At 40.9% G+C, this 18,849-nt stretch overlaps 1 long non-coding RNA gene and 1 other non-coding gene across 2 annotated transcripts; both read left to right on the top strand.

Annotated features, from left to right (window-relative positions):
- Positions 1-7,505: 7,505 nt before the first annotated feature.
- LOC112787979 (small nucleolar RNA R71) lies at positions 7,506-7,613 on the top strand. Its single transcript, XR_003195362.1, has one exon. It is a non-coding gene; the product is annotated as a small nucleolar RNA R71 (small nucleolar RNA).
- A 10,174-nt stretch (positions 7,614-17,787) lies between these two features.
- LOC140182518 (uncharacterized) lies at positions 17,788-18,301 on the top strand. Its single transcript, XR_011878257.1, has 3 exons — positions 17,788-17,815; positions 17,966-18,090; positions 18,193-18,301. It is a non-coding gene; the product is annotated as an uncharacterized lncRNA (long non-coding RNA).
- Positions 18,302-18,849: the final 548 nt, after the last annotated feature.

The raw sequence follows: 18,849 nt of genomic DNA, 5'->3' as shown, positions 1-18,849 counted from the left end.
GCTCCCGGTGCTGGTAAAGGAATTGGAGTCTGGGGTGTCTGAGTCCTTGAATTTTCCCTTAAGTAGCTCCTTGAGGTGTTTGAATTGGCGCTCGTTACGGCGCTCCCTTAGTTTTCCTTTCTGTTCTTGTCGATCTAACCTTTCAAGAATCTGATGGAGCAGTTGAGTTGTTGTAGGTGCTTGTGGTGTGGAAGGAGGAATGTCTGCAGCCAGTTCAATAGGCTGGCGTGTAGTGGCTGCTGAAAGTCTGATGTATTTCCCATTAGGGACGTATTGATCATCCCGTTGAAGCATGGCTTTGGTGTTCCCAGCTCTGAAGGAGACTCCGGCTGCTGAGACAAGATTTGAGACCAAGGCAGGGAAAGGTAAGTTGCCCGCGATTTGTACGTGTCCCATGGCATTCCGGATGTGTCTTGGTAGGTTCAGAGGCTGGTCTGTAAGGATGCACCATAGTAGAACGGCCATGTCCGCAGTGAAGGAGGACTCATGAGTGCTCAGAAAGACGTAATGGGACATGATCTGTGCCCATACGCGAGCCTCCAAGGTAAGTGTTGAAGCTAATATTCCGTTAGGGCGGGTACGATGGTATCCGTAGATGCAACGGCTGCCATGTAGTGCGATAACTCTGAGAACGGCGTCCTAGTCAAATTGGTACATCTGGTGCTTGAGTGCGGCTTCTTGAAAGGCGTCCAAACCTTATGGAAAAGGGGGGAGACCTAGAGCTCTTTGAATGGCCTCTTCTATAATGGGGACTTGCTTCTGACGGACAAAGACAGACTCCAAGGTTGGCAGGTGGAAGTTTGAGTAGAACTCTACTACCCAAGAAAGATTGACCTGCCTCGGCTGTCTCTGTAGGAAACCCATTGTCTTTGTGCAATTTGCAGCTCAACAAATGTAGCAATATGGTTTGGGAGGAGAAGAAGGTATTCATTGTTGTAACTCCTTTCTGCCAGGATGGGGAACATCTGCTCACAGTAGCGATTGGGAAATCGCGCAGTGTCCTTTGCTGGGAAGGCTTTTTCTTTATCATCAACCTTTATAATCCTCTTAAGTCTCTTTGTTGAGGCTTTACCACAGTTGAAGAAGGCTCTGCCACTAGTGCTCTCTTTGTTCTTCTCCTTGCTGTTGATTTGGGAGTAGCTTTCTCTTTGCCCTTCTTGGTGGCCATTCTGAAAAAGGGAAGAGAAAGTAAATTAAATTCAAAGAGATAGAGCAAGGGAGAGAACGGAGAAGGGTGGTGATGAATGCACATTAAAAGGTAAATGATGTTAACACATGGTCATGACTACATGTGAAAAGTCATCAATGGAAAATAGCTAGTGCATATGATGACAAGTGAATGCAAGGTGTTTATTGGCATGCTGGCAAAGGCATGAGTAGCATAGATTAAGCATCACTCGTAATAAATCATCATGTTTGTATTGACAATTAATTTTCAATTAATACAATAGTAAAGGGAATTTGTAAAAAGCAAGCATTAAATAGTAGGATAATGTTGAAAAATGCATAACGCCATATTGGCTTTTTCACAAACACATAGCATGCATGGTAGATAAGGTATAGAAAGTATTAAGGTGAACATGCAAGCAACCTTTTTTTTAATTGCCAAACAATTTTACAACAATCCACAAGCATATAATGAGAAATAATGACTCAAATAAATTTCCAACACCAAGTAAAAAGGAAAAAAAAAGAAAGAAAAAGAAAATATGGATAATGAGAATAAAAATAAAAGAAAAGAATATAACATATAAAAATAAGGAGAATAATAGAAAAGTAAGGAGAGAAGAAGAAAAGAAAACTTTGTTAATGGGGGTGAGAGAGAGAGTAGAAGGTGAGAAAGAAGGAAGAAGGAAGAAGGAAGAAATAAGGAATAAGGAGGGAAAAGAGAAAATAGAATTTGGGGAGAAAAAGATAAGATAGTTGGTAAATTAGGGAAGCTGTACGGCGCAAGCGACGCAGTCGCGTGGGACACGCGCTCGCGCGACTTGCGCTGAAACTGATTGACGCGGTTGCGTCGGTCACGCGGTCGCGTGACCCGTTTTATGCTACTGGCGCGAGGGCAGCCTCGCACTCGCACAACTCTCTGTTCAAAATCATTAATTGCCAAATATTGGGTGACGCGATCGCGTGGGGCATGAGATCGCGTGAGTGGTCATGAGAAGGATATGACGCGGTCGCGTCGGTCATGCGGCCGCATGGGAAGGATTGTGCGTTCAGCACCAATCCAGCACCACTCTAGCACAACTTTCGGTCGTGCACCCTTTTGACGTCGAATTTCAGGGCACGCGGCCCCGTGAGTGACACGGTCGCGTGGGAGGCCAATGTTCCCACTCAACGCGGACGCGTCGGCGACGCGGTCACGTGGGGCGATTTGTGCCATTGGCATGCCTCCAGCCACGCTCCTGCGTGACTCTCTGTTCGTTTATTATTTTTTCACGTCTCCTTGCGACGCGGACGCGTAAATGATGCGGTCGCGTCGCGTGAATAATATTTAATTTTTTTTATATAAAAGTATGTAAATGCAGATGCACGAAATGTACTAATAAAGAGAAGAGTTATTGAATAGGAAAATTAAAAGTAAAGAAAAGAACGATCATACTATGGTGGATTGTCTCCCACCTAGCACTTTGCTTTAACGTCCGTAAGTTGGACACTCCACTAGCTCAGTCTTCGGCTATGTGGGGATCTTCCAAGAGGAAGATCTCGAGCTCCTTGTTTTTCTGCATCCTCTCTCCATGGTACAGCTTTAAACGATGTCCATTAACTTTGATAAGTTCAGAGCTTGAAGGATGACTTAGGTGATAAACTCCGTATGGTTCGGCCTTCTCTACTCTGTATGGACCTTCCCATCTTGATCTCAACTTGCCTGGCATGAGCCTCAGTCGAGATTTGTAAAGGAGGACTAAGTCCCCAGGTTGGAACTCTTTTCTCTTGATGTGCTGATCATGTACAGCCTTCATCTTCTCCTTCTATAGTCTTGAGTTCTCATAAGCTTCTAGGCGAAGGCTTTCCAGTTCTTGCAGTTGTAACTTCCTTTCAGCTCCGGCTTTCTCAATTCGCATGTTGCACTCCTTTACTGCCCAAAAGGCTTTGTGCTTTACTTCAACAGGGAGATGACAAGCTTTTCCATAAACTAAGCGAAAAAGACTCATCCCAATGGGTGTTTTGTATGCTGTTCTGTATGCCCAGAGTGCATCTTGTAGCCTGGTGCTCCAGTCTCTTCTATGAGGTTTGACTATCTTCTGCAAGATACCCTTTATTTCTTTGTTTAACACCTCGGCTTGCCCATTAGTCTGAGGATGGTATAATATTGCAACCTTATGAATGATCCAATGCTTCTTCATTAATCCTGTTAGTCTGCTGTTACAAAAATGGGTGCCTTGATCGCTCACGATTGCTCGTGGTGATCCAAAGCGACAAATAATGTGGTTTCTCACAAAGGAAACAACAATGTTAGCATCATCAGTGTGGGTAGGAATTGCTTCCACCCATTTGGAAACGTAATCCACAGCTAACAATATATAAAAATAACCATTAGAATTTGGAAATGGACCCATGAAGTCAATGCCCCAAACATAAAAAATTTCACAGAAAAGCATAATTTGTTGAGGCATCTCATCCCTCCTGGATATATTACCAAATTTTTAGCATGGAAAACAAGATTTACAAAACTCAACAGCGTCTCTAAAAAGTGTAGGCCACCAGAATCCACAGTCTAATATTTTTCTAGCTGTTCTTTGAGGGCCAAAATGTCCTCCACTCTCAGATGAGTGACAGGCCTCTAAGATGGACTGGAATTCTGATTGAGGCACACACCGTCTAATTACCTGGTCAGCGCCACATCTCCATAAATATGGGTCATCCCGTATATAATATTTAGACTCACTTTTCAGCTTGTCCCTTTGATGCTTAGAAAAGTTTGGAGGAAAGGTGCGGCTAACTAGATAATTAGCTACAGGTGCATACCAAGGGACTACCTCAGATACTGCTTGCAGGTTTTCAAATGGGAAATTATTAGCTATAGGAGTGAGGTCATTTGTAATGTGCTCAAGGCGACTCAAGTGGTCTGCCACTAAATTCTGGTTACCACTCCTATCCTTAATTTCTAAATCAAATTCTTGTAATAGCAGTATCCAACGTATAAGCCTTGGTTTGGACTCCTTTTTAGCTAATAGATACTTTAGAGCTGCATGGTCTGAGTACGCTACTACCTTCGTACCAAGTAAACAGGCTCGGAATTTATCCAGAGCAAAAACAATAGCAAGAAGCTCTTTCTCAGTAGTAGTGTAATTGGACTGTGCGGCATCTAGAGTTTTAGACGCATAAGCAATAACAAAAGGGTCCTTACCTTCACGCTAAGCCAATGCTGCTCCTACTGCATGGTTGGAAGCGTCGCACATTATTTCGAATGGCTGGCTCCAGTCCGGTCCTTTCACAATTGGAGCTTGAGTCAGGGCGGTCTTCAGCTTATCAAATGCTTGTTTGCAATTTTCACTGAACTCGAACTCAATATCTTTCTGCAGTAGCCTGCATAAGGGAAGTGCTACCTTACTGAAGTCCTTAATTAATCTCCTGTAAAAACCTGCATGGCGAAGGAACGAACGGACTTCCCACACAGAAGAGGGGTAAGGTAAACTAGAAATAACATCCACCTTTGCTGGATCTACAGAAATGCCAGTATTAGACACAACATGTCCTAGTACAATCCTTTGTTTAACCATAAAGTGACATTTTGCAAAATTTAATACCAGGTTTGTACTGACACATCTATCTAATACTCTAGATAATCCATCTAAGCAAAGGCTAAAGAAATCGCCATATACACAAAAATCATCCATAAAAACTTCCATACAGTCCTCAATAAGATCAGAGAAAAGACTTATCATGCACCTCTGGAAAGTAGCTGGTGCATTGCATAAGCCAAAGGGCATTCTCTTGTAAGCATAAGTCCCAAAAGGACATGTAAAAGTGGTCTTTTCCTGATCCTCAGGAGCTATATGAATCTGGAAATAACCTGTGTAACCATCTAAAAAACAATAATGTGATTTACCTGACAGGCGATCCAGCATTTGATCAATGAATGGAAGAGGATAGTGATCTTTACGAGTTGCTTGGTTGAGACGCCTGTAATCAATGAAGACCCTCCAAGCGTTCTGTACTCTGGTAGCTATGAGCTCTCCATGCTCATTCTTCACTGTAGTGACTCCAAACTTCTTGGGCACCACTTGTACTGGGCTCACCCATTCACTGTCTGAGATGGGATAGATGATATCTGCCTCCAGTAGTCTGGTCACTTCCTTCTTGACAACCTCTAAGATAGTGGGGTTCAGTCTTCTCTGGGGTTGACGGACAGGTCTTGCTCCCTCTTCTAAAAATATTATGTGCTCACATACTTGAGGGTTGATGCCTACTATATCTGCCAAACTCCACCCAATTGCCTTCTTGTGCCTCTTCAGCACACTAAGTAACTGCTCTTCTTGTGAGAAGTGAGTTCCCTTGCAATGATAACTGGACACTTTTGCTTGCCATCAAGGTAAGCATATTTGAGGTGTGGAGGGAGGGGTTTCAACTCTAACTTCTACACATGGTCACGCTCTGGATTGTCTGGAGCTGGCAACAATGGTAAAGCACTATCATTGTCCTCTGAGAATGTCCCCACACTTGGACCTTGTCCTACATACTTCTCCTCAAATTCCTCCTGGTGAACTTTAGCCACGGTTTCATCTATAATGTCACACTGGAGGATAGAATGATCCTCCGGAGGGTGCTTCATAACTCCATTCAGATTGAAACTTACTAATCGGCCATCTATTTCAAAAGAATATGTTCCTCAAAAGCATCTAATTTGAACTTCGAGGTCTTCAGGAATGGTCTTTCGAGTAGGATTGATGATGGCTTCTCTGAGTCATTTTGGGGCATCTCCAGGATATAAAAATCAGTGGCGAATGTGAACCCCTTAATGCCCACTAATACATCTTCAGCAACTCCAACCACTGTAATAATACTTTTATCCGCTAACACAAAACGAGCTGCCGACCTTTTTAAGGGAGGGAGCCTCAAAATATCATATATAGACAAAGGCATTATACTCACACATGCTCCTAAATCACACATGTAGTCAGAAATTATCACACCACCAATAGTACAATTAACCATACAAGGACCTGGGTCACTACACTTTTCAGGTAAACCTCCCATTAAAGCAGATATGGAACTACCTAAAGGAATAGTTTCTAATTCATTAATTTTGTCTTTATGTATACATAAATCTTTTAGAAACTTTGCATATTTAGGTACCTATTGAATAACATCAAAAAGAGGAACAGTTACCTCAACCTTTTTGAATATCTCTACCATTTTTGGATCAGGTTCCAGCTGCTTCCTGGGTTTCCTTGCAAGTTGTGGAAATGGAATGGGAGTGGTGTCTTCTGCAACGTCTGTGCCCTATGGTGCTTCCGTCTGTGGCTGAATTTCTTCTTTTTCAGCTATGTTCTGTATGTCCTCTTCCTCTTCAACATCTTCTATTTCCACTACCTCTTCAGCTGAGGTGTGTTCTGGTGGGCTTGGCTCCTCCTAGTTCCTCTCCTACAGTGTGGTTCCAGACCTTAGGGTAATGGCATTAATGCCACCCTTGGGATTGGGTAATGGTTGAGAGGGAATTCCACTGGAGCTCAAAGGCTGGTTATTGGAGTTATTCATTGATCCAATCTGTGAAACAAGAGCTTGCAAAGTAGCGTTCAGACCATTTAGAGTGGCATTAATGTTATTTTCCATGGTCTGCTGTCTCCGATCAATAGATTGTAGTAAGTCATCATTAGCAGATGAAGAAGGATAAGTATTTTGAGAGGTCTGCTGTTGGTTATTCTGTGGTCCTTGGGATTGCCTCAGGTGAGGTGCCCTGTAAGGCTGGTACTGGTTTTGCTGCCTGTTGTTGTTATTATTCCACCTCTGATTTCTCTGATTGTCTCTACCTCCTCTGTTGTTATTGTCCCTCCAATTTTGGTTAGAATTGTCCTACCATCCATGGTTGTAATTGCCACCTTGATTGTACCATTGGTTGGGGCGGTCATAGAAGTTATGAGTGGCTGCCACGGTGTTGTCTTCTTGCTGGAGCTGCGGACATTCATTAGTATAATGCTATAATCAGCACAGATTCCACAAACTCTTTGTGGGACTAACTGTTGGTTTTGCTGTGTTGGAGAAGGTTGAGCTTGCTGAACTTGTTGTTGGTTCAATTGCATCTGCTTCAGCAATTTGGTCATTTCACAGATACTCTAAGTTAAAGTAGCAGTCTCTCTGCTAGAGGATACTTCTACAACGGCTTTTGCACGGCCTTATTTCTGCCTGTGATTTCGAGTAGATTCAGCAAAGTTGCTGATCAATTGCCATGCCTCATCAGTGGTCTTGTACTTTTTCATAGACCCATTGCTAGCACTTTCCAATGTAGTCTTATCTTGGGGCCTCATGCCCTGTGTGACATAACCGAGTAACACTATCTCGTCAATCATATGGTGGGGGCAAGATTCCAGAAGATTATTGAAGCACTCCCAGAATTCATAGAGAGTCTCGGATTCATCCTGAACAATCATGGAAATATCTTTCCTTAGTTTATCCGTAACTTCAGCTGGAAAGAATTTTTCCAAGAATTCTCTTCTAAGTGTATCCCAGTTGGATACAGTTGCTACGGGTTGAGTGTAGTACCACTCTCTCGCCTTTCCCTCAAGAGAGAACGGAAGGCTTTTAGCAAAATAGAAGTTTCATCCGCACCATCACGCCTGACAGTAGAACAGGCTGCTTGAAAATCTCTCAGGTGCTTGATAGGCTCTTAAGCAGGTAAGCCATGAAACTTGGGCATCAAATTGAGTAGTGCGGTCTTTATTTCAAAGTCTGTAGCCACCGCTGAGTGATGCGCTTGAAACGGTTTCATTGTAAACTCAGGGGCTCCAGCCTCCTAGATAGTAACTCTCCTGGGTGCTGCCATGTCACCTATACGTAAATCAACCGAATCAGTAGAACGGGGGCTGGTTTCTTCCTTAAATGACGTTTCAGATCCGTCCTCTAAGAGGACTAACCGACGTCAAGCTTGCCTTATTCATGAAATAGTTCTTTCAATCTCAGGATCGAATACTGGCAAGCTTGGATCAGGAAGTGAACGCGTCATCTATCGAAAGAAACAAGCAGCTCATAGTAGCAAGATAAAATAAAATGCAAATAAATAAATTTCAATTAATAACTTTAGCACTCTATTGCAACTCCCCGGCAACGGCGCCAAAAATTGACGTGACAGAAATTGGCTAATTAAGAATTGTTATAAGATATGCATTGCAAGTATAGTTCTTAACCAATCAAAAATCCGCTTATCAATTTAAAAATGGTTGTTACAAAAATTAAAATTAAAATACTGGGAGTATGAATCCCAGGTCGTCTCCCAACGAGTTGCAGAGAGGTGTGCTAATTTATTAATCAGAGGTTTTCAAAAAGAGTTTGAGTTGAATAAGCAGGAAATTAAATTAGAGAAATTAAGTAATTTAAATAAAAGCCTTGACTGGGAGTAGATTAGTTGGAAGCCCTATTCTTGTTGCAGTACTCTCAAGATTAATTGATAATTGAAGGTTGTTCTGTTTAGTTATCCCTTATTAGGTTAGGGAAAGTCAAACAAGTTGGAATGCTGTTTCTATTCACAAGTCCCAATCCGCTTACTTGGAAGGACTGGCGTTAGTGACTAGAGAGCAATCCAACAATAAACCCAATTACAATTTCTCTTTTGAGCATTCCAACTCAAGGGTTCCTTTCAATCAACTCCCCATCAAGTTAGGGAACTACTCGCTCATTGTGAAAGTGGAATTCATAACATATAAAAGAGAATTAAAGAAAGACATGATAAATAAAACTCAAAGGAATCAATTAAAAATAAAAGTAACTCTTGTATTAATAAATTCTAAAATAATCCAATAGTAGAATTGAGTAAATTAAAGGACATGGAAGAGTAAAGCCAAGTAAAGAAAACGAACTAGAATGACGAAGTCTTGATGAGGTAATAACTCTTCTCAATATCCCAATGCAAAGAACAATAGAAATTAAATTCCTAAGAACTATGAATGTGTAGAGAGAAAACCTAGAAGAGGAGTAAAACTAGATCTAAAAACTAAAAACTGTGTAGAATGAATGTTGTTTTTTGTTTCTGCATGTCCTCTGGCTCTAGTCTGCTTTTCCGGGCCGAAAACTGGGTCAAAACAGGGCCCAAAATTGCCCCCAGCGAATTCTGTAGATTATGCAGATCGCGCACGTCACGCGATCGCGTCATTCATGTAGCCGCGTCATTCGGCGTTTTGCTTTTCCACGCGGGCGCGTCGTCCACGCCTCTGCGTCACTTGTGCTATTCCAATCCGCGCGGTTGCGTGAGCCATGCGGCCGCGTCACTGCGATTTCCTCTCTTTTGCGCGGTCGCGTGAGCCATGAGGCCACGTCACTCCTCGCTGATCATCTCCTCAATTTCTTGTGTTCCTTCCATTTTTGCAAGCTTACTTTCCAATCTCCAACTCATTCATGCTCTAAAAAGCCTGAAACACTTAACACACAGATCACGGCATCGAATGGAATAAAGGAGAATTAAAATACATTATTAAAAGTCTCTAGGAAGCAAGTTTTCAATCATGTAATAATTTTAGGAAGGAAATATAAATGCATGCTAATTATATGAATAAGTGGGTAAAGATCATGATAAAACCACACAATTAAACACAATCTAAACCATAAAATAGTGGTTTATCAATAGGGTAATCACTCTACTCTTTCCTAGTCATGCTTTCTTGATTTTGTTCTTCACCTAACCAATCAACAAGTATTTAATGTACTGATGCAAACATCATGAGGTCTTTTAAGGTTGTAATGGGGCCAAGGTAAAGGTGAGGATATATATATGGCTAAGTGAGCTATAAATTGAATCCTTGATTAACCTAAGCTCTCACCTATACATACTCTACATATTTTTAAATTCATGCCTAGTTGCCCAAAATTTTCACTTTTACATTACATACTCATGCATCAACTTTTCTCTTAACTTGTATCACACATGCATTGATTTTTCATTAGACTTAACATTGGGGTAATTTTGTCCCCTTATTTATTTATTTACTTACATAATTACTTGAATATTTTTTTTGAAGCATAAAAATATACATAACATTATCAATGCACCTGGATTTTTAATTTTCTGGTCTCACATGAGTAGGTACCCAAATTCCCAATTAATTCATCAATGAAAAAAAACATAACACATTTCCTTGTTAACCCATGTTCCCATGGCTTTCCCATACTTAATTGATACACAATCTCTATCTTAAGCTAACCAAAGATTCAATTTGGGGTATTACTTATTTTCCTGCTTAAGATTAGTGATGTGGTAAAATATAGAACAAATGGGATTAAAAGGCTCAAAGTGGTTAACAAAGGTAAATAGAAGGGTAGGCTATTTGGGATAAGTGAGCTAATAAAATAATGGCCTCAATCATATGTATGCATATAACACATTAAACATTGTACATATAGGATGGAACAAAATATAGATTACAATCATAGAGAAGAAAAACACACAAGAATAAAAAAATTTTATGGTTAAATAATGTAACCATGTAATTAAGCTCAAATCTCACGAGTTGTGTGTTCTTAGCTTTAAACTATGTTCCAAATACAATCTTCAAACAAGTTTAACACAAAAATTCTGATTTAAATTAGCAAAAATTTTTCAAAATAAAGTCCTGAAAAGAAACATATTATTTTTCAACCAATTAGAACATGCATGCGAATACCTATTACTATGCAATCTATCCTATCCTAAACAAAAGAAAAATAATTTATTGGTGTTTAAGAAAGAGAAATTACCTCCGAAAGTCAGGTACTGACCGACCTCTCCACATTTAAAGCTTGGCACCGTCCTCGGTGCCATCAGTCAGGAACAAAGGGGGGCTGGTAGCAGCATCTCCACAATCGGGACCGTCATGGCTCCCTATGCTGGTAAATGAAGAGGAGTCTGGGGTGTCTGGGTTTTCTTTAGGTGGATGGTTACCAACAAGCAGCTCCTTGAGGTATGTAAATCGGTGCTTGTTACGGCGCTCTCTTCGCTTTCCTTGCCGGTCAAGCCGATCCAATTTCTTAATTATTTGATGGAGCAGTTGGTTTGTTGAAGGGGCTTGTGATGTGGTAGGAGAAGGGATATCTTCTGCTGGTTCTGTGCTCCGATTGATAGTGGCTACTGGAGGTCTGATATACTTCCCGTTAGGGACGTACTGATCATTCCGTGGAATCATGGCCTTGGTGTCCCCAGCTTTGTAGGAGACTTTGGCTGCTGAGACTAGATTTGAAACCAAGGCGGGAAAAGGTAGGTTGCCCGCAATCTGTACGTGTCCCATAGCATGCCGAATGTGTCTTGGTAAATTGAGGTGCTAGTCTGTAAGGATACACCAGAGTAGATCAGCCATGTCTGCAGTGAAGGAGGACTCGTGAGTGCTCAGAAATACGTAATGGGACATAATCTGTGCCCATACTCGAGCCTCTAAGGTGAGTGCTGAAGCCAATATGCTCTTAGGTCGAGATCGATGGTTTCCATAGATCCATCTGCCGCCAGGTTGTGTTATAACTCTGAGAATGGTGTCCCAGTTAAATTGGTATGTTTGGCATTTAAATGAGGCTTCTTGGAATGCGTTCCATCCTTCTGGAGCAGGGGGAAGATCTAAAGCTCGTTGAATGGCCTCATCAGTTATGGGAACTTACTTCTGACGGACATAGATAGACTGCATGGTTGGCATGTGAAAATTGGAGTAGAATTCAACTACCCATGAAAGGTTAACCTGCCGTGGCTGTCTCCGTAGGAATCCCCATTGTCTTTGCTCAATGCGGGGCTCAACAAATTCAATATTGTGGGTTGGAAGGATGAGAAGGTACTCATTGTTATAGTTTCTCTCAGCCAGGATAAGGAACATCTCCTCACAGTAGCAGTTAGTGAACCGCGCAGTGTCCTCTGCTAGAAATGCCTTTTTTTTTTCATCGACCTTGATGATCCTCTTGATTTGCTTTGTTGAGGGCTTTACTACTGTTGAAGATGGCTCTGCAGTTAGTGCTCTTTTTGTTCCTTTCCTCGCTGGTGGTTTAGGAGTAGCTTTCTCTTTACCTTTCTTGGTGGCCATCCTTAATAATGAATGTGAAAGAGAAGGAGGGAAAAGGTAAAAACTAAGACGGAATAAAGAAGAAAGAAGGAAGAAGAAAGAAATAGGAAGGAAAAGAAAAGATTAGGATTGGGGAAGAAAAGATAAGATATCTGGCGATGATCTGCATAAGCTCTGCGGCGCAGGCGACGCGTGCGCGTGGGTCACGCGTTCGCCTGGGTGGCGCGATTTTTAAGTCATGCGGACGTGTGGGTCACGCGTTCGCGTGAAATGAACTGTGCCATTGGCACGAGAGCAGCCTCGTATACGCACAACTTTCTGTTTTGTTTGCACATTGCCAAAATTTAAGGGTGACGCGTGCGCGTGAGTGACGCGCACGCGTGAATGGCATCTTTTTGAAAAAATGACGTGGATGCGTGGGGCACGCGTTCACGTGATATGGCTTGTGCTTCCGGCACCATTCCAGCCCTACTCCATCATAACTCTCTGCCATATACCTATTTACGTCGATTTTGCAGGGTCACACGTGCGCATGGGCGACGCGCACGTGTGGGAGGCTGATTTTTCAATTGACGCAGACGCGTCAGGGACATGTTCGCGTGGGCATGCTTGTGCCTAAGGCACGCCTCCAGCCACGCTCCCGCGTGACTCTCTGCTTCTTTTCTTCTTGTTTTAAATGCACATATGATGCGGATGCGTCAACAACGCTAGCACGTCGGGTGTATTTTATTTTTGTATATGCAGAATGCAGATGCAAATACAGACTATATGCATGAACACTAAGAAAAATAGAATAAAATAAAACTAAGAATAAAACTAAGACTAAAAAAGAATGATCATACCATGGTGGGTTGTCTCCCACCTAGCACTTTTAGTTAAAGTCCTTAAGTTGGACATTTGATGAGCTCCCTGTTATGGCGGCTTGTGCTTGAACTCATCCAGGAATCCCCACCAATGTTTGCAATTCCAATATCCTCCAGGATCCCACACTAGTTGCGTAAATCCTTCAAGCAAGTTAAAGCAAGTGACAAGGCCCCAAGAGTGTTGATTGCCAAAATGAATTATGGGGTCCCAAACCTTGCTTTTGCACCCGTCTTCTTGTTGATCATCATTTTTCCACTTGGGTGGTAAACTGTCAGAATTCTCACGGAGACATCCAAACAATTTTCTAGACCCATTCAATTGAGAATTATACCAACCCTTATACTTCAATTTGGAGCATGCAACCATATTGAACCTTGCATGACAACTCTTACCACTAACCATCTCCCTCTTACTCTTATAGCCATAAAGAGCTCTAAGTTGCCCATCCGTCTCAAGCAAAGCATATTCAAGTGGGCTAATTAAGCTTAGAGATGAAAGATTTACCCACTTGAATGAAGGAATGGATGGTAATGGCTTTGGGGGAGAGGTCTCCAACAACTTTGGCAAGGTGATTTCCAGCTCCATTCCCTTGAGCTCTTCCTTGACAACTTCCACCTCCTTGCAAGCTTCTTCAATTTCAACCTCTTCCTCTTGGTAGCTTTCTTCCAATTCGATCTCTTCTTCATTGTTCACCAAGGGCATGGGAGGTTGTGCTTCTTCTTCTTTAATCTCCATGTCAAGTCCAGTGGGAGAGGATTTAAATGTAGATAAGAATTCATCAATGATTGAATCCATCTCTTGATCATTGCCTTCAAAGTCTTCAACCATGATATGCCTTGGAGATTATACACCCTCCTCAACATCAAATTCAAACTTCTTAGAAGGGGGCTCTATGACTGGGCTTTCCCATGGACGTTCCGCATCTCCTAGGTTTTCGACCACTTCTTCCTCTTCAATAATTCTGGCTTCCTCTACTTGTTCCAATACAAAGTCATGCTCCTTACTGTCCACCTAAGTTTCTAGTGTCTCCTTCATACTACGTTCTTCATTAGATTCTCCACATGAAGCCATGGGGGTTCCTTTAGTGTCTGAACATTAGGAAGCTAATTGATTTATCGCTTTCTCTAGTTGATGAAGGGTTGCATGAAATTGATCTACTGTTTCCTTGAGGCGAGCCTGTGATTCTTGGGTCTATGGATATGGACAAGGTGCATATGGAAGTGGTGGTTCTTGGGGGTAATTGGATTGAAATTGGGGTGGTTAAGGGTTAGGGTCATATGGAGGTGAATGGTTGTAGGTGGCTTGTGAGTATGGTGGTTCAAAGCTATGTTGAGGAGGTGGTTCATAGGCATATGATGGGGCTTGTTGGTAACTACAAGGGGGTCCATCATATCTATCATCTTGGTACGCACCTCGAAATGGCTCTTGACCATAGTAATTTGGTGGAGGTGGTTTGTCACGAAAAGGTCCACCATAACTATTTTCTTGGCATGCATTGTAGAATGGTCGTTGTCCATGGTATCTTGGAAGGTGTTGTTGCCGAAAAGGTTGATCAGATCCTCGTGGCTCCTTCCATCTTTGATTGTTTTGACATTGATGCATGTTCCTGTTATAGCTTTCATTCCTTACAACAACATTGGAACCAAACTTAAAGCCAGAGGGGTGAGAATTCATAGTAGCAAAAAAAAATAAAAACAAAAATTAATGAAAATAAACTCCTAAAACTAGAAACACTAACAAAGAATTGAAAAAGCAAATATTTACAATAACCAATGATAAGGCACATGTTTGCAATTTCCCAGCAACGGTGCCATTTTGACGACGGATTTTCTGTCAGTAAAGAATTTTGCAAATAAATTCTCGTTGTAAATATAGTTTCTAAACCAACAAAGAATCCTTTCATACAAAAAAATTGTTTGTCACTAAAGGAAACCCAATAAAATTTATAACCGAAGTATTTAAACCTCGGGTCGTCTCTCAAGGAATTGCAGGGAGGTGTGTTTATTATTGGTTATGGAAAAAGTATCTTTTTAGGTTTTTTAAGATAAGAAGCAACAATAGTAAATGGCAATGGAAACAAACTAACTATAAAAACTCTTGGCAAGGTATGAGAACTGGGAATCCCATCCTAGTTATGCTTATCAGGTGTGATGAGAATTGTTTATTGCTCCCACTTAGTTAACCCTTACTAAATAAAGGAAAGTCAAGTGGACTAATCAATTTGATTCTTCAAGTCTTAGTCAACTCCTATGGAAAGACTAGCTTTGGAGGGATCCAAATCAATCAACAATTCCAAATTTTTAATCAACAGCTGAGTTTGGCAACTCAAGTGTCACCAATTACTCAACCCAAGCCAAAAGGGGAAAAATCCAAATTATTTATATCATAAATAGGAGAAAGCAATCATAAATCTGAAATACCTCAAATTGCATTAAATAAAGAAATCAAATCTAACATGGAGAGTTCATAAATCAAATTAGGAAAATAAACAAACTAAAGCCATAGAATAAATAAAAGTAGAAGAGAAACTAAATTAAAGGAACATCGAACCCAGAAATTGAGAAGAAAAATCCTAAAGCTAAGAGAAATCCTAAATCCTAAAACCTAAGTGAGAGGAGAGAGCCTCTCTCTCTCTAAAACTACATCTAAAACCTAAAATTGTGAATTATGAATGTTGTGTCGAGTCTTTGCATGTTCGCTGGCTTTATTTTGTGTTTCTGGGCTGAAAACTGGGTCAGAACGCGGCCGGAAATTGCCCCCAGTATTTTCCGTTTATTCTACAGATTGCGCAGGTCACGCGTACGCGTCAGTCACGCGTGCGCGTCATTTGGAAAATTTCTTTGTCACGCGTACGCGTCGTCCACGCGTACGCGTCGTCCACGCGTGCGCATCTTTTGTGCAGACTCCAATCCATGCGTACGCGTCAGGCACGCGCACACTTCACTGTAAATTTCTCCATTCCGCGCGCTCGCGTGAGCCATGTATGCGCGTCGGTGCTCGCTGGTCATCTCCTTGGTTTCTTGTGTTCCTTCCATTTTTGCAAGCTTCCTCTCCATTCTCTAAGCCATTCCTGCCCTATAAAGCCTGAAACACTTAACACACGGATCACGACATCGAATGGTATAAAGGAGAATTAAAATACACAAATTAAATATCTCTAGGAAGCAAGTTTTCAATCATAGGACAATACTAGGAAGGGATTGTAAAATCATGCAAATCATATGAATAAGTGGGTGAAGACTTGATAAAAACCACTCAATTAAACACAAGATAAACCATGAAATAGTGGTTTATCAATAGGCTAGAATCCAAAGAAGCAACGTTCTCAGATCCGGAAGATTCGACCTTGTCCGTGGTGCTTTGAGTAGGATCACCAAGAGAATGACTTGCTAGAGCTTCACCCTCTGTCAGATTGAATGACCACGGGCAATGGCATTTGACCTGTAGTAGAGGAGATCAATGACCACGGGCAATGGCTTTGATCACTTACAGCCTGCCACAGAAGAAGATCATTCACAAGCAAGGAAGACAGTAATACTAGAGTTCCTTCAGAAAAACAAAGCAACTCCGACTCTCAACTCTATTCCTATTATTTACTATTCCCAGCATATAATTCCTATTAGATATCTTTATTAGTTACATGTCCTCATACTTCATCCAACTCTATATACCAACTTCTGATTCCCAGTGCACTTGCTGGTACTGCGGCTGTATGAAAAGGTGTGAGGGTTTGCGTACACGCGCACGAGCTTGCTGGGTGTGACGGCTTGCTTCTAAGTTATCTTCTAGGTTAAAATTTAAGTGTGTAAAAAACAAGGTGGGACTCTATTGGTACGCTTTTGTAAGGTGCCTAAATAAACACAGCATATGGGCACACTTTAAAAATGTGACCATAAGAAGACAAATTAGCCACGCTTTTAAAGCGTGCCGGTTCCCCCTATGGCCATGCTTTTAAAGCGTGGAAAAAAAAACATGCCTAAATCACAAATTAGTGGCCACCCTTGTAAATGCGTGCCGTTTTTCTATATGGCCATGCTTTGTTAGTTGTGGCAAAAAAACGTGACCAAATCACAAATTGGAGGCCACCCTCATAAAAGCATGGCCATTGACCACTTTTGGCCACGCTTTAAAAGCGTGGCAAGAAAAAAGTGTGCCGATAGGCCTTTTTTCTTGGAGTGTTTAAGAGTCTGACCCGTCACTATCAAGACTAGCCAATCCTCAACTCCTTTCACAATCCGTACGAATAATATCCTGTACATAATTTAATCTCTCTATATATAATAGGAGAGCAGTACATGGTTCTTTACATGACAAATGTTATAGTTCTATGTTTGACAAGTGTTATTCTGAAAAATTCACAACTGTTTATTTCTAATGAATGAGAAATATTGTATTTAACAATTCTCTCCTTGGTTCTATATTCAGACAAGACAAGATGCTTTTGCGGGAATCTTTCTCCCAAAAAATTTTTGAATTTCAAAATTATTCTTTAAATATCTTTTTTGCACACATTTTGTTTGTTTCTCCATTCAATTCTCAGCTCATAGGTCACAACCGAAACAGAGAATCGGTCCGTCTCACTCACACTCGCTCGTGATTTTCGGAACACCAATTTTTCGCATACATTTCAGTCAGTGCTGGGCATGTTGCTCGGCAACACTGTGTCGGGTTCGGTGGTCCTGATCGTGACGCCCTTAGTGGCACTGATAACTGGGATGCTAATCTCTTCTTCTGGAAGAAATCGTCGGATCCGAGCAGGAACCGGTAATACTCAAAGGATGTTACAGGTAAGCACAATAGAAGCTGCTTTTTTTTTCGTTGTACCCTTAACTCATGTGTTACAGCTCTGATTTGAGGGTTTCTCTTCTGAGCAACACTTTGATCTGTTTGTAAATATATAATGCTTTGCTGTAAACTTAGCCTTTCAATTTTCTCAGCTCTTTTCTTCTAACAAGTGACAACCAACAATGGCTTCAATGGCAGCGTTTTCTTCTAGCACCTTCTACACCAACCTCAAGTTTTACACCAAATCCAACAACAGCAACAGCAACTTGAACTGAAGGTACACTTTATTATTTTCTCTTTGCTAAAGGTATGAAACTATTGAATTTAATTACCTATTTTTTGAAATTTCTGAAGTTTAAATCTTTTTACCATTTTGAAGGGAACTCATATTGAGAAGCAATCAAATAGCAACAGTTGGTGCTATCTTCAATTTCAATTTCAGGTAACCCCTTTTCTATGTTCCTTTTTCCCCCTGTTTATCATTATCACCATTGAAAGTTGTTCAATTTTTTTATATTATAATTATTTTCATGCAAATTTGGGATATCTTAATTTAAGATTTTATATTTTTCCTTATTGCATTTTTGTGCAATGGAAAAAAACTTGATTATCTTGGAGTGCAGAAAAATTCTGCATCTTTAGCTTTGTGTCCAGCAATTAAAAATTGCATATCAACGTCTGTGAATGTCACTATCAATTTTTTTGGTGGATATATATTTACAAATATAAAACTATAAATAATTTTACTTGACCGTAATGTGTTTTGCTAAAACTATAACCAAGATTCACATTATTATCTCAAATTGCTTGGGTTGTTGACATCTATGTTGCAATTGGGGATTTAGATATATACATTTTTCTTTTAGTAATGATAGTGATTACAAGTAGAAGATAGTTACTTGAAGTTTGTCTTAAGGTTTCTCTTATTGATAGGGTCTTCATATGGGATGTCAAGGTTTTGGGGGTTAGTTCGGAGTTAAAGAGGAAGGGGATGGAAATTGGGTAGCTCATCAAGGAGGTATTTTATTTTATTTTA

This window comes from Arachis hypogaea, chromosome 20 (assembly GCF_003086295.3).
Source record: "Arachis hypogaea cultivar Tifrunner chromosome 20, arahy.Tifrunner.gnm2.J5K5, whole genome shotgun sequence".
Taxonomy (NCBI): domain Eukaryota; kingdom Viridiplantae; phylum Streptophyta; class Magnoliopsida; order Fabales; family Fabaceae; genus Arachis; species Arachis hypogaea.
Note: the sequence above shows the minus strand (reverse complement) of the source record. Positions and strands in the feature narration are given on the sequence as shown.